The following is a 13,903-nucleotide window of genomic DNA, read 5'->3' as shown; positions in this document are numbered from 1 at the left end:
CATTGTTGCCTTTAAAATGGTGAAAACACTGTTTCCTGGGCTTTGTGTTTGGTGTCGGAGCAATGGTACTGGACAGAATGTGGTACCTCCACCCCAGCATCCCACTGGGCTCCCAGTTTAGCCCATCTTCAGCCAGTATAGCAATGGCTGGCTGTGTTGTGTTCCACCACGTAACTAAGGAGATGTTATGTATTATGAAACTGGCATCTAGCCTTGACTCTGCCTTTCAAGCCATGAGCACTAGCTATAGAAGAGAGCGAGCGGTGCATGTGCATCTCTGGGATTGCCTCTGTAGCATTGTGCTGGGTCATGGTATTTTTTAGAAGCTCCAGTGGGAACAAAGTTGTGTTACGCTGAACTCTGAGAAGGCGGAGGTTAGATAAAGCAATGAGGAATCCAGAAACTGAAGTTCCAGTGACCCTTGCAAATTGCAGAGGTTGTGAGTCTAGGGCAGCCAGAGTTGGGGTTAGGGCGCTAAAAGGTGGGTGACTTTGCAAACTTGGCATGAGCAAAATGATACACAGTAAAACATGTGGACATATCTTTGCACGCCATGACCAGTATTACTCACGGGAAGGGGGCCAAGTCGGGGCTGGAGTTTTCAGAAACTATCTGTTTGGGTGTGAAGGAGGGAGCTTGACATGCTGGATTACTTTAGCATGAAGTAGGTGCTAAAGTTTCTGCCTCTCTTTGCAGGATGTGTGCTATCATCTGGCTGCCCACATTGTCCGTCCTGATCGCCAGTTTCTTGTGATGTCTTGGAGAGGGAGTGGTGACAGTGACTTGTTGCTGACTGCACAGCCTCCATTTATTCTGGCACCTGGCACGGACTTGTGGCTAGGAGAGAAATAATGCCTGTGCGCTTCGTGCTGGAATCCTACATGCCTCAGCTTGTGTGTCCAGCAATAGCAAGGAGTTGCCTAATGTCTTAGGATCCTTGCTTCCATACACAGCCACTTGACCTCAGATGTGTCAAGTTGTGCTGCTTGGAAAAATGGATTTTTGTGCATTGTTTCGCTGCTCAGCTGTCTGGTTGCCTCAATTGTAGAACTAACAGAGAAGGACTTTCTTTCAGATACCTGAATGAGAAAATTGGGAAATTATGCTTGATTTTGCTAAGATCTCTTCTTGCTCTCATAGTGTTATGGCTCAATTAGTCAGTTGAACCAGGCTGTAACATTGTGAATTGCTGTGTTTTGTATGGATTTGGCTGTTCTGCTACCATCTTGTGTCTGACTGACCTGACATATGGCAGCAGAAATAGTTTGAACTTGTGATTGTGGGAGCTATAAAAGGAAAACACTTATGGGAAACAGCAAAGTCCACCAGAACCTTAGCCTGTCTTGGCATCAGTTGTATGGTGCAAAGATCTGAGATTCTAAAATCTTCCTCTTAAGCTCTTTCCTTGTTTGTTTTGTTGTGGGTTTTTTGTTTTTTGTTTTTTTTTATTGAATGCGTGAGAAACCCTAATCTCCGCTCTCCAGAGCATGAAACTTGATTGTAGGAGGGAGGTGTTACTGCATGAATGTGTTCATTTGTAGACATCATTCGCTATAACTTTTTCTGCAGTAAAATGAAACAGCTGTAGCTGAAGTTCACCCAAAATTCCCAATCAGTGTTTTCCAGCTACCCTTCTGCAGGGATGGCGTGCTACAAAGTCTGTTGAGGCACGGGCAATTGCACACGGGGTTGGAAGTGGAGAGTGAGGCCGAAAGCCAAGCCTCTCAGCCTTGGTATAAAGCTGCAGTGAGTACAGATGAAGGAAGTAGAGCTTTTGCACCATATGAGGGATGGAGAAACTGGAATTGGCCTAAGGCTGCTTCAGAGAAAACTCTGAAGCATGTGAAGGCCGGAGTGAGTTTGGGTGGTTCTGGGGGGAGTGACTCTGCTGTGGCCAAAACCAAATTCTTTTCTCCCTCTTGAGGCAATTTTCTGATAAGCTGCAAGAAGTGTCTTGGCCCGTACCCACCACTTAATTTAGGGAATTATGCTAACATAATTCTGAAGGCCTGTAAACTCATGCAATTTTCTGAGTAATCTTAGAAATCTCATCTCTTACCAGAAGGAACAGCTGCCGGGGGTTCTCTTGTGCTGCAGTAGCTGAAGTGTAAGGTTGCCTTGAGGTGAGATAGTGCCGCTTACGGCAGTGGGTGAAGAAACAAGGAAACGCGGTTCTGTGCACTCCTCTTGGAGGATGATTAAACCAGCTCTGGGGGTTTCGGATTTGTCTGGAGAAGCGGTTTGCTGTGTAGAAGCTAGCTCAGGTTTGCCGAGGCCTTTATTGCTGGTGTGGAACAGACTCAGACTCCTTTTTAGGGAAAACTGGCAGCCCAGTCGTCTGTGACTAGAGCAGTCAGCAGCAGTATGCAGCCTTCCCTCTCCTAGGCTTTTTTGTACTGGGAACAACGTGCGGTACACTGGTAGCAATTGTAGTCATTGCTGAAACTAAAAATGACAGCGCTAAAATGTTGCCTTGGCGTCTTCTAGTAAGACATTGAACTGTTGTCTTGCTGCGTTCCCTCACCCATTGAGAGCATCTCACCGCTTGCTCTCTCTTACACTGACCAGTTCCCTTCAGCTGGCTTTCTTCTTGTTCATCTCCTGTCCTTTCTCCCCATCTCATTCCCCATCCCAAAGAGCAGACAGTCTCTCTGTGACCAGATGCTGTATAGCTCCTTGCACAATAGGGCCCTATTTCAAGGTGGGGGCTCCTAGTGCTACACTATTTTGCTCTTAAAAATGGAGAGCCTAGTTGTAGATAGCTCTAAGGCTGCCAAGTTGGAGGGGAGTGGGCAGATGCTGCCTGTTCTGGTAATGAACCTTTTCCTTTTTTAGAAGACTTCCGTGACATTCTACCCTGATGCCCTGGTCTGCCATGCTCCCTGACTCAGCCCTGCGCTTTGAAGTGCCGCTGCATGACACTGCCCCGGGCTCAGGGATGCTCCAGGTGCCGCGGTGCAGGGACAGGTACCCATGTGGCAGCCCTGTTCTGCCGACAGAAGGTGACTCCGGCTGGTTGGCCACCAGAGGGGGACCGATAGTCGACTTGAGCTGGTCAGGTTTAAGCGGCCAGCTTCAGCTCTCGTGAAACGCTGCAGGTTGGGGTTTTGTGGTGGGTTTTTTTTTGTTGTTGTTAGTCTGGTAAACGGCTGTTAGGCTGGCAGATTCTCTTGCTGCACTTCTAATCCCCAAACTGGAGCATATGAGACATGAGCATCTCGGAAATGTTCCCTGTTGCACCACTCCCCCTTGCCTTTTTGTTTTCCAATAGGCAACACATGTAAAATGCATGAAGGGAAGCTGGATTTACATATTTATGATTAACCTGCAGCCCTCTCTCAGGAGATTCAAGACAAATAGCTTAGGAAGAATAATGTGCTTAATACAAACAAACAACATCGGTTAACACTAACCAGATTAAATGTGTTCCCTCAGGCTCTGAGATGCAGATTAGTCATTGGTTTGCGAGGGGAGAAAGAGTTTTAATGCATGAACCAGGAAAGCAGAATTGAGCTGATGCACAGAGCACAGAGAGACCTGACATTCTCTTTCTAGGACTCGTTATAACAAAATGGACCTTTTTTTTTTTTTTTTTTTTAATTAACTGCAGGCACCACTAGCCTTTCCAGAGAGCCTGGGGGAGTGGAAGGTGATGTGAGCTTGGATGAGTTGCAGTAGGTGACTGAGGCAGTGCAGCCATTCCAAGGACAGGAGGGAAAAAGGACCCTGTTACCACCTTCAGAGGGCAACTGTCCTGAAGTGGTCCCTGCACAGGCCTCACTCTGCATCAGGTGTTTTTTGAGTAGAGGTGCCTTGGCCCAGATGACCTTGCACTTTGTAGCTAGTGGTGTCAGTAGCCTGTTGGAAGTAGCTTTGGAAGGCGCTTTGGGAATGTCTTTCTAGGAGTTGGCTCTGCTGTGCCTCAGCCCCTCTGGTTCCTCCCCCTGAGCAGGGCTGAGCTGCGATGGAAGTGCAAAGTGGCAGGGTTTCAGAGGAGCCACATGCCAAACACATTAGCGAGGTGTAATGCATTTGGTGCTGCCAAGCCAGCTCAGGCCTGAGGCTCTGACCTTGATGGATCTGTTCCCCAGCAGTGTAAGGAGCAGAGGGAAAGGCACCAGGTCAAACAGCAACAGCAGAGTGGGAAGAAGGTGGTAGAGTCATGGGACTGGTGGTGCTGGACCCGAGAAGCATCTTTAGATTCTAGAGCAGAAGTGCTCATGGATCAGAAGGCATCTCTCTGGCTGCATTTCCCAGCAGGATTCTTGCTTTAGGATTGTGTGAAGAGGTAGCCTATGGAGACTGATGGAGGACCGGAGTCTGATAGGAGGTTGTGGTGTTGAAATAAAAGTTTATAAAAGGCTGAAAGGTCCTGAGGAAACACAGCTTCTCCTGATTTCTTTGTCTTGTCGAACAAGGTCAAAGCGACAGCCAGCAGGGATTGAAAGGCAACAAGCACGTGGCTAATCAAAGCTGTCTGCTCCACAGATGGACTGAGGAAAGCAAGAGCTTTCCTCCCTGTCCTCCGAAGGGTGGATAAAAGTGTGACATGGATGTGGATAATGAAAACAGCCGCGGTTAAATAAGATTTAAAGCAAACAAACCTTCCTGCTTCAGGGCCAAAGCCTGCCTCTGACAGACAGGAGTTACAAAGGCACTTCCTTTCTGCTTCTGCTAGCCACCCCTGTGCAGGATGCTGACCTGGAGGAGTGGTTGGCAACTGGTGGCCCTAGGCAGGAAGAGAGAATCCGCTTTAATCCTGTCATAGATGTCATGCTAATTACGGTTGAGTCGATTTAATACTTGAATAAGGAACAGGCAGATCCTTCACAGAAAACTGGGTGTTAATGGATGTCCAGAAACCCTCTCCCAGCTGCAGGAGGGCCACCCTCAGCACCCTGCTGTGTTTGTAGGAGAGGCTGCACAGAGAAGGGGCTCTCCCTCGTGCCCTGTGGTCCCAGTGCAGCATCTATTGCATTCCCAGTGGGTGTATCAATGTAGAGCCCCACCAAATACAGTGAGAAGTCTTTGACATGTTTCCAAAGTGTCTGGGTGTCTGCCATTAGCCAAATTTTGGTAGTGTGGTTTTGTTCCCTGGGTAACTTATTTCCCTTGTACTCTTCTCTGAGCTGTTGGATGGATGTGAGGTGATGACAACGCCTGAGCTTGGAAGGGAGCTGTGTTGCAGTGCTGGGTCAGGAAGCCCCACACTTGTGTTCTTACTTGTCCTAGAGCTGGCAGACTCATGGCAGGAAGAGTGTGCGCTGCTCTGTGCGGGCAATACTTGCCCCCTCCCCTTCTTGAACCATGATCCCTGCTTGTAGACACAAGAGCACCTTTTTTCCTCTGTGGCCTCAGCCTAGCACATGTTCAGTGAGGAGGAGGAGGGTTGTCTCCTGAAGGCCACCCTTGGTGAGCCCCACAGAGTGGTAAGATGCAGCTGTGATTTCTTCTTTGCTTTTGGTGAGGACACCTTCATCCCTCTCCCTGCATCCCATTCCCTGCTCTGCTGTCTTCCACTGTTGCTCCTCTGCTCTGGTTGGCTATGTGGCGAGATAAAGTGCCCTGATGCACTCTGGCTTGGTCTTCTCCAGAAAAACCTGCACAGGGAGAGCTCCTCCCCTAGTTTTCTCTGGCTGCCTTTTGCCTTTCTAATCAGTCATGGTAATTTACCCTGGCACTGTTTGGCAGGGACCGTACCTTGGCATCATGAGCAGCCAGGGTCAGCTGTCAGTCTCTGAGCCATGAGCCTAATGCAACAGAACAGATGTAGGTATTTTTTCCAAGTTTTCCCTGGGCAGCAGGATTAAAGTCTCTGTTCTCAGCTGGGGTCCCCGGTGTAGTCACTTCCCTCTGTGTTACACAACACCCTATTAAGAACAACAGCACAAACATGTTCATTGGGATCCCTTCCCCCAACCCTAGAAGGCCAAGGAACAAAGGCGAGGGAGGTTTCCAAAGGCTGAGGAGCTGCCTGTTTGGTCCAGGACCCTGGGGTAATCCTGCCCAGATACCCCCATGTGAAAAAGGCCCTTGCCGCTCTGCTCTTCTCCATCCTTGTGGTGCCAGGGGCAAGAGGGAACATGGGGGTTAAAGGAGCAGTGGGGCCACCTTGTTCTTACACCGGCTGTGTGCAAACCTGAGTGAGCACTAATGAGGAGGGAAACCAGTGTGGCAGTCTCACTGGTGCCTGTGCTGGGCTGGAGGCTTCCAAGCGTGCGTGAGCAAATGTGCAAACAAAAGGGAGTGATGAGAAACCCGGAGGGGTGTCTTGGTGCTAGCAAGGGAGACAGGGAGACAGCGTGCAGTGTATGATCCAGACAAAGTTTCTTGCTTCAATTCAAAGGGGTCATGCCCTGAGAAGACTCTGGTGTCTTCTGATGGCCACAAAGGTGCTGAGGGAGCTTGCAACAAACAGGGAGGCAGCGTGCTTGCTCCCTACGGATGATCCTGAAGTGGTTGGCCATGCAGGGGGGCTGCGGGCACCAGTGGTGAGCAGGAGAGGGCTTCCCCAGCAGGCCAAAGGGAGCAGTTGGGTCCATGTGAGCACACATGAGGATTTGCTGCCTCTGTGCGCCAATTACTTGCTTTAGTGACAAAAGACCATAAATGAGCAAGGGAGTTAATTAAGTCTGCGGCAGGCCAGGTTTGGAGGCCTGCAGGGCTGAGAAGTCTGGAGCGGGTTCACAGGCACGGAGGGAGGAGAAGGCTCTGGAGCTCCGTGTAGCAAAGGTGCTGCTGCTTCTCCCCCTCAGGGAATGCTGTGAAAAACCGTGTCTGATCAGAAGGACGGTCCCCAACTGGGGAGAGACCAGGTCCTGGCAGTATTTGTTTGCTCAGGCTTCTGATGAAGGACTTGAACAGCTTGTTAGTTCACTCCTCTGCCCAGCTGCAGACCCTCCGTCACTGCAGGCCAGCCTCCAGGGCAGCGTGTGCCGTCCTGAGCCAGCTCCTTTGGCCCCGGTGCTCTCCGTGTGCTGGGTGATCTGGTGAGCCATCGGCAGGGCTGAGAGGCATGCTGCAGCTGTCTGGCCCATCTCTAGCAAAATGCTCACAGCAGGTCCTTTCCATCTGCTTTGGCCCAAGAGTGACCCTTGCAAACCTCCTCTCCCTTGCAGTCGCCTCAGCAGATGGTGGGAAGGCAGATGGAAAGAGGGAAATCGCTGGAGCTGTAGCGACAGAAAGGTCTGACCCCACAGTACGTTTCACCCCAACACCCCCAGGTACTGGGTTCCTGTAGTGCCACCTAACCCCTGTGCCTTGCCTTCCCTGTCCCTTCTCCCGCCCCTCGGAGCAACAGTGCTCCCTTCTCCGGACCTCGGGGGAGGCTCTGGATGGCATCCAGTTGGAAGAGAGCCTGCCCCAGCTCTGCAAGCAGAGTAGGAAGGGGCACCCGTCTTCTGAGGAGAGCTCACAGCGCGGTGTGAGCTGAGGAAGGCTTGTGCTCTGGATGATGTGTTGCTGGGGTCCTGGGACCTAGGAGTTTGGGGGTGGGGGGATGTTCAGTTGTGGTAAATTACTACAAACAGCTTTAGGCAGCTGCTCTCTGGGGCTTCAGCTTGCCTTGCACGCTGGATGCATAGTCGGCTTTGGGCGGGGGGCAGAGGGTCCTTCCCTTACCTGTAATTTTACCAGACTGCAGGAGTTTGAGGTGGAATGGTACGCATGGCCCACGCTGGAGAAAGTTTCAGCTCAGCAAGGGTGTTCGGGACAGCTGAGTTGTGTATCGCCTGCCAGGCTGCACCAGCTGCTCTGGACTCAGGGCTCAAACCACGACCAGACTTGGTCCCTGTTCCAGACTTTTCCTTCACCTCATTTGTTAGCGGCTTCAGATTCAAATCCAGTGGCCGGTACATGGAGGCCTGGCTGGCTTGCAGGGCTCCTGTCCAGCTGCCCTCCTTCGATCCTGCTCCCTGGCAGGCCCGGTGGGATGCGGGCGCTGCAGAGGTCTCGGAGGGAATGTGCGGGGTATCCAGGTCATAGAGCTGTCACCCTTCCTCTCCAGGTGACAGCAGTGGTTGACTTGGACAGAGGCCAGGCCGTTCCCATAACACAAGCGAGACGGATGCGTCCAAGTACAACATGGAGGTGCAAGGTTTGCCTTGCAGAGGCGGTTCACCCTGCCTTGCATAAGGTACAACGCAGACGGCTCGTGAAACGACCTTCCTCCTGCAAAACAGCTCGTGCAGGCAGTATGGACAAGGAGCAAGAAACGGCCTGAAAAGAAATAGCAGGATGGTGGAGAGAAGCTTGGAAAGGTCGCCAGGCCTGCAAATGCAAAGATATCTAGGGGCCATGTAGAGGGGCTCCACTGTAATGTTTGGTACCATGCCCAGCCTGAAGCTCTAGCACCATTTAGTAGGCTGGACCAGCCTTGGCCTCGGTCTTGTTTGGCTGGATGGAAGCGGTTGTCATCGTGTCCCAAGTACGGTATCATTGTTACTCTTTAATTCCTCCAACGAGGTGTTGCAAACAGATATACATGTGTTGTAGCTGTACTTTGGATTTGGATTTGCCTCTGGGGACAGGCAGTGATAAGTGTTAAGGGCTGTTCAGACCCCAAACTGTTGTGTTTCTGAACTGGTTTCTAGCAAGAGCAGAAGACGTGAGGCTGGGGAAGAGGCCGTTTTCCCTGCCAGAAGCATCCCACTGGGCTGGGGAGGGACCCCAAGCCCGTGATGCCCTCCCAGCAGCTGAGGTTAATGACCAGGCTAAGGTTATTGGTAGCGTTACATGATGACTGCTAATTGGGTTTACCCTTGTTCCGCTCCTGCCCCTGGGATTTCCCCTGGCAGCTGCAGGGGCAGGTCTGGGTCTGTGGAGGCAGGTCCCCCGTGGAAAGAGGCTGCTGTGATTAATGACCAGTGATGAATGAGAGGGAAAGGGATAGCAGGAGAAAACTGCCAAGGCTTTAACTCCGGAGGGTGCAGAGGGTCAGCCTGGTTCGGATCTGCTGGCAGGTGGGGGAAGGTCCTTGGCCAGCCAGGGTGTTAACAAGGCAGAGGTGAGCCTGGGTGATTGGGAAGGCCATGGCTGCATTGCATAAATCAGGCTTAAAGTGCCAGAAAAAGCCTCCAGGGAGTTGAAATGTCTAAGTGTCATCAGCTCTGCAGAGATAATGAGAACCAGAAAAGCACCGGGAGGTAAAATGGCACAGATCCGTGAAAACAGGCTTATGGGCTGGGGATCCTCATGGATCCGCGCTGACTGCAGGGCCGGCAGGGAGGGTGGCCATGGGGGAGTCTGGTCTTTACAGAGGGGCTGTAGGGTTAATCCTCCTCAACCTCAGAGGCAATCAACTCTGAAAGAAGAAAGTCTTCCTGCCAAATGATGTGTGTGTCCCCCCATGCTTCTTCGGTTGCCTTGAACAGAAAGCAAGAAGTGGAGCGAAACAGCAAGGGCTGGATCTGCTGTCGCTGTTTGCATGGTCAGTGCGAGTGATGGGGACACCCCCCTTTTGCTCTGGGCTTCGCCTCCTGAACCCGGCCCTGACTTGGGGGTTGGAGGACACCCCTGGGGACTGGAGCCAGGCGGCGCAGCCAGGAGTGTTGTGCGAGTTCAGGGATGTCACGTCCCCAAGACAGGCACCCCATCTCCTCTGGTGGTGACCAAACCCATTGCAGCAAAGATGGCCAGTGGCCACCTGTGTTAGAGGTCAGACGACAGTAAACAACGCTGGAGCAGGCTGTGCAGGGAGGCTGCAGAGCCTCCATCCTGGGAAGGGTTCAAAAACCCAACAGGATGTGGCTCTGAGCACCCTGGTCTGAGTAGGAGGCTGGATGGGGACCATCTCCAGAGGTCCCATCCCACGTCAACCGGTCTGTGGTTCTGTGGAAGACTACCAAGGGATGCTGTCCACTGCCAGGACCACCTTCTTGCTTGGTCATGGCTGGGAGGCTTATGGCTGACTGAGACAAGGACAGTAGGAGCCTGTTTCCTCCTCACCTCCATTCTGAAACCAGCGTGATGAGGTCCTTCACCGCTCCCTTGCAGGGCTGTGGCTGAGCCCTGCAGGGTAGGACCACTCCGGAGAGCTGTTGGAAGCTGCCTGAGGTGCTGCCTCCAGGCATTGAGGTGGTGAAGCTGGCTGGCTTCCACTCCTCCCCAGAGCAGGCAGGGCTGTAAAGTGACCTGCAACTTAGGCACCGACTCTTTGGTGATCGACCTGAATCGGTGGGGGCAAGGGCAGGGTTATTTCACAAAATAGCGATGAGGTATCTGGTGGGGAGTTGTTTTTCTGGCATCCTCCTTGCTGCTGCCCTGGAGGCTTGTGGTGAAGGGCAGGTGTTCGGTCTCTCGTGCCCCAGGCGTGCTCCCTCCTCTTCCCGCAAAGGCTGTGTTCCCGGCCTCGGGAGCAGCTCTGTGCCGGCTGTGAGATCTCAGCCTGGATTAAGTGGCAAAGGCAAATCCTCAGCTTTGGGAAGAGCACACTTGACCTTTGCCTCTGTGGAGTTACACTCTCCCTCGGGAGGAAATGTTGGCTCAGCTGCCGAACAAAGCGCTGGCTGTCATGGGCAGGACCTGCCTGCCTCGGGGTGGGGGGGTGGGGGTGGGGTCAGATTTATGCCCCAAGGGGGAGGAAGGGACAGCAGACCCAGTGACCTGTAAGCTTAGAGGTGACCAGCTCAATTTACTGAGAAATGCAAAGCTATATTGCCTCTGTCGGTGAAAACACACCATCTGGGATGGTCTGGGCAGATGGGCCCACCGGCCCATCCAGTTGCAAGAGGCAAATTTGCCTGAAGATCCAGATGACAGTTTGGATCCCCTTTCCTTATTTTCCAGGTCATGTCTTGCAAAGCCTCTCACCCTGAATTGCTGCTAGCAACTTTGCATGTTCTCCAGGTCCCATGGAAGAAGTACCCAGCAGCAAATGTGGCCCTAGCATGCACTTTGGACAGCGTTACACGTGCTCAGGGGTAGGTGCAGCTAAACAGGCTTGTTTCCCCTCAGCGGTGGCGTGTGTGCAGCTCTCACATGAATTCAGATGTTTTCTCCTACAGTATGCTCTTTGTTCTGTGTAATGTGGCTCACTCTAGTGCCAGAGGGCCCAGCACGGGATACGGGCAAACAGGAGAGTGGGTGTGTGGGGGAGGTCTCTTTCCCACTTTGTACCTGAGGGCTGAAGCTCGATGGTTCATCTGAGATCACAGAAGCAGCTTGTGTGAGAGCCAGGACTGAACTCGGGTCCCAGCATCAGCACTGTGGGGCAGTGCCCCGCCCCCCTTGTCACGGGCTCTGTTTAGGCATCATCAGGTCTCTCTATGCTGCTGCTCTTCCAAGTCAGGTCGCTCTTATTTCCAGGATATTTTGGGAGCTCTGCAGCCCCAGCACAAGGCTTTTGAAACAGATCCATAAGGCCAAAGAACCCGGCCGAGGGCAAAGCACTAGAGAAATACATTTGCATTTCCATCACTGCAGGTGTAGCGTTTGAAGGTTTGGTGTTACCCCTGGCCTTCACACCCTCATCTCTCCCCAGCCTCCTGCACCAAAGTGCTCTGAGCTTGGAACCATTTTGAATTAGTGCCTTTAAAGATGTAGTTCAATATTACTGAGAACATGTGGGTTGGAGAGGGAAGAGATTCACTCAGGTGGAGCTGATGCAGGAACCTAGGTCTGCCCAAGCCCCCAAAGGGCTGTAAAATAGGTATAAATGTATAGGCTACTGCATTGCAGAGAAGTGAAGGGATTAATCCAGCTTGAAAGAAGTGTTTCCTTTTGTGCCATATTTGCTGGTTCCTGTAGATACTTGTGCAGTGCTCAGCCACCAGGTTAGCAAAGCGGTTTCTCCTTCAGGGGTGAGGAGAGCACAGCATGGCGGTAGTGTTGCCTTCACCTGCAGGTGGACCGGCAAAATGGAATGAGATGAGGGGAGACCATGCCAGCTGCCAGCTAGGCTATTGCAGCATGAGAGTGAGGGGAGGAGCAGTTTTGGAGGGCAGCATATCTGTATCTAGCATTGCTTTGCTTTACTGTCAGGAGAAGGATTGTTAAGCAGCTGCTGTGAACTTAGACCTAGACCACCTGAAGATCTTGTGGGAAGCAACCACCACCACGTTACCAAAGCTCTCCTGCACGCTGGGGGCAGAGCTACCTCCTGCTCCACCAGCTTTACAGGTCTTGTGCGACTCTCGCCTCTGTGTCACTCACACTCCGAAGTATCAGCTGTGTTTCTGTTGGCGGGGGATGGCTGGGTAGAGACCAAAATCAGAGTATGTTACTGAACGCTTACGTGGGAGGTCTGTTGTTAGCACGGGTGTGAGAGCTGCACATCTGAGGAACTAATACGATGAGAGAGGCTGCGCACGTGAAACAACTCAGGGCAGCGGGCCATGTTCCTCCTTTAGATCTGCTTGGTGCTGACAAACCCATTAGTGGCAGCTTGACGCTGCTGCTGATCAGGACTTTGCTGAGAGCGAAAGCCCTGGAGGCTGTTGGCGGCTGAGCTTTGCACAGGACCAAGCTGATGGAGTCAGTTATCCCCCCCAGCGCACACGCTGCAGATTCCCAACCAATTTTCTGAGCAGGCGGTGTTTCTAGGAGATGTTTGGCTGAAGTCTAGGCTCAGCACAGCTGCGTCAGCGGGTTCTGGGGTGGGAAGGGCACTGGATTTCACTTCCCCGTTTCCCTCCTAGAGCCTTGCTGACACGGCTTCCTGGACCACGAGTGTCAGGAAGAGGCACTTTGGTTTCTGGGGTGTGCATGTGCGTGTGGGGCTTGGCCCAGCCTGCACGGGGCGTGAGAAGGACACTGAACCACCCTTCCAGTCCAGCTGCTTCCTCCACTAAAGCATCGAGACAGAGCCTCTGCCATACCCAGACTGTTTGGAAACATGTTGATAAACTTCCAAATGTCTATTTTACAATCCAGATGTGCTAGCCTTGGCTGTAAACCCTCATCTGAAGAACAGGTGTGCTATAATGTTTCTAGCAGTGGCCCCAAAGCCAGCTGGAGGCTTGAGCTGAGCAGAGGCCAAGGGGCTGGTGCCATATAGGATATGGATACTGGGGCAGGGACAGGTGAGGCACAGAGCTGTGGGTCAGCCGTAGTTCATGGCAACCCAGAGTCAGACCGTGAGGGAAGAAAGGGGCAAGCCAGAATATCCCTCAGCTCCCAGCCTCCATTTAGCAGCACTGGAGCCATCTCAGAAGAAGCTGTCCTGGTTGTACGGGCGACATGGATGCGCCCGGGGGGTGCATCAGCCTTGGTCAGATCTGTCCTGGTGAGGAAGCACAGAGCTAGAGCTGGCCACCAGCCTCTGTGGTATTTTCTGTGGTTTGTCTCAACCCCTCCAGCAGCTCTGTGGTCTGGGAGGCACTGCAGGTCGCAGCAGCTTCCCACCGGCTTTGTCCAGGGAACTGAGATGGGGCAACTGCTTCCCTGGGCCAAACTTCCCATGTGCCTTTGGCCTGAAAAGCAGGCATCCCCCCTGGGCTGGGGAAGGTGTCCTGCTGCTGGCCCTGGATCAGGCTCCCAAAAGCTGTGCTGGGGAGAAGTGCAGTCCCAGTGGGAGGACCAGTGGCAGCAGTGAGCTGTCAGAGAGGGGGGCACCAGCCCTCTGGGGTAGGGGGGACAGCTAGCCCTGTGGATGCAGGGGGTGCAGGAAGCCTGTGGATGGTGGGGATGAGGCAGGGCTGATACCACACCACCTTAGCTACACATGGTGCATGCAGGCTCAGAGGTGACAGCCAGGCTGATGGTCTATCTCCCTACACCTCAAGCTCCTCAGCTTGCTTTCACACAGGATTTTGGCTCCACTGGTACTGCTGGGTGATTCGTGTAGCCTAAAGGCTTTGTCAGTGATGCTCACACCCTCCAGAGCCACCACAGAGCCAGCCAAGCTTGCAGGGGAGCAGAGCCTGACCAAAAGCAACAAGGTAGGCAGCACGTGCCGTAGGGGCAG

Source organism: Falco cherrug, chromosome 7 (assembly GCF_023634085.1).
Source record: "Falco cherrug isolate bFalChe1 chromosome 7, bFalChe1.pri, whole genome shotgun sequence".
NCBI lineage: Eukaryota > Metazoa > Chordata > Aves > Falconiformes > Falconidae > Falco > Falco cherrug.
Note: the sequence above shows the minus strand (reverse complement) of the source record.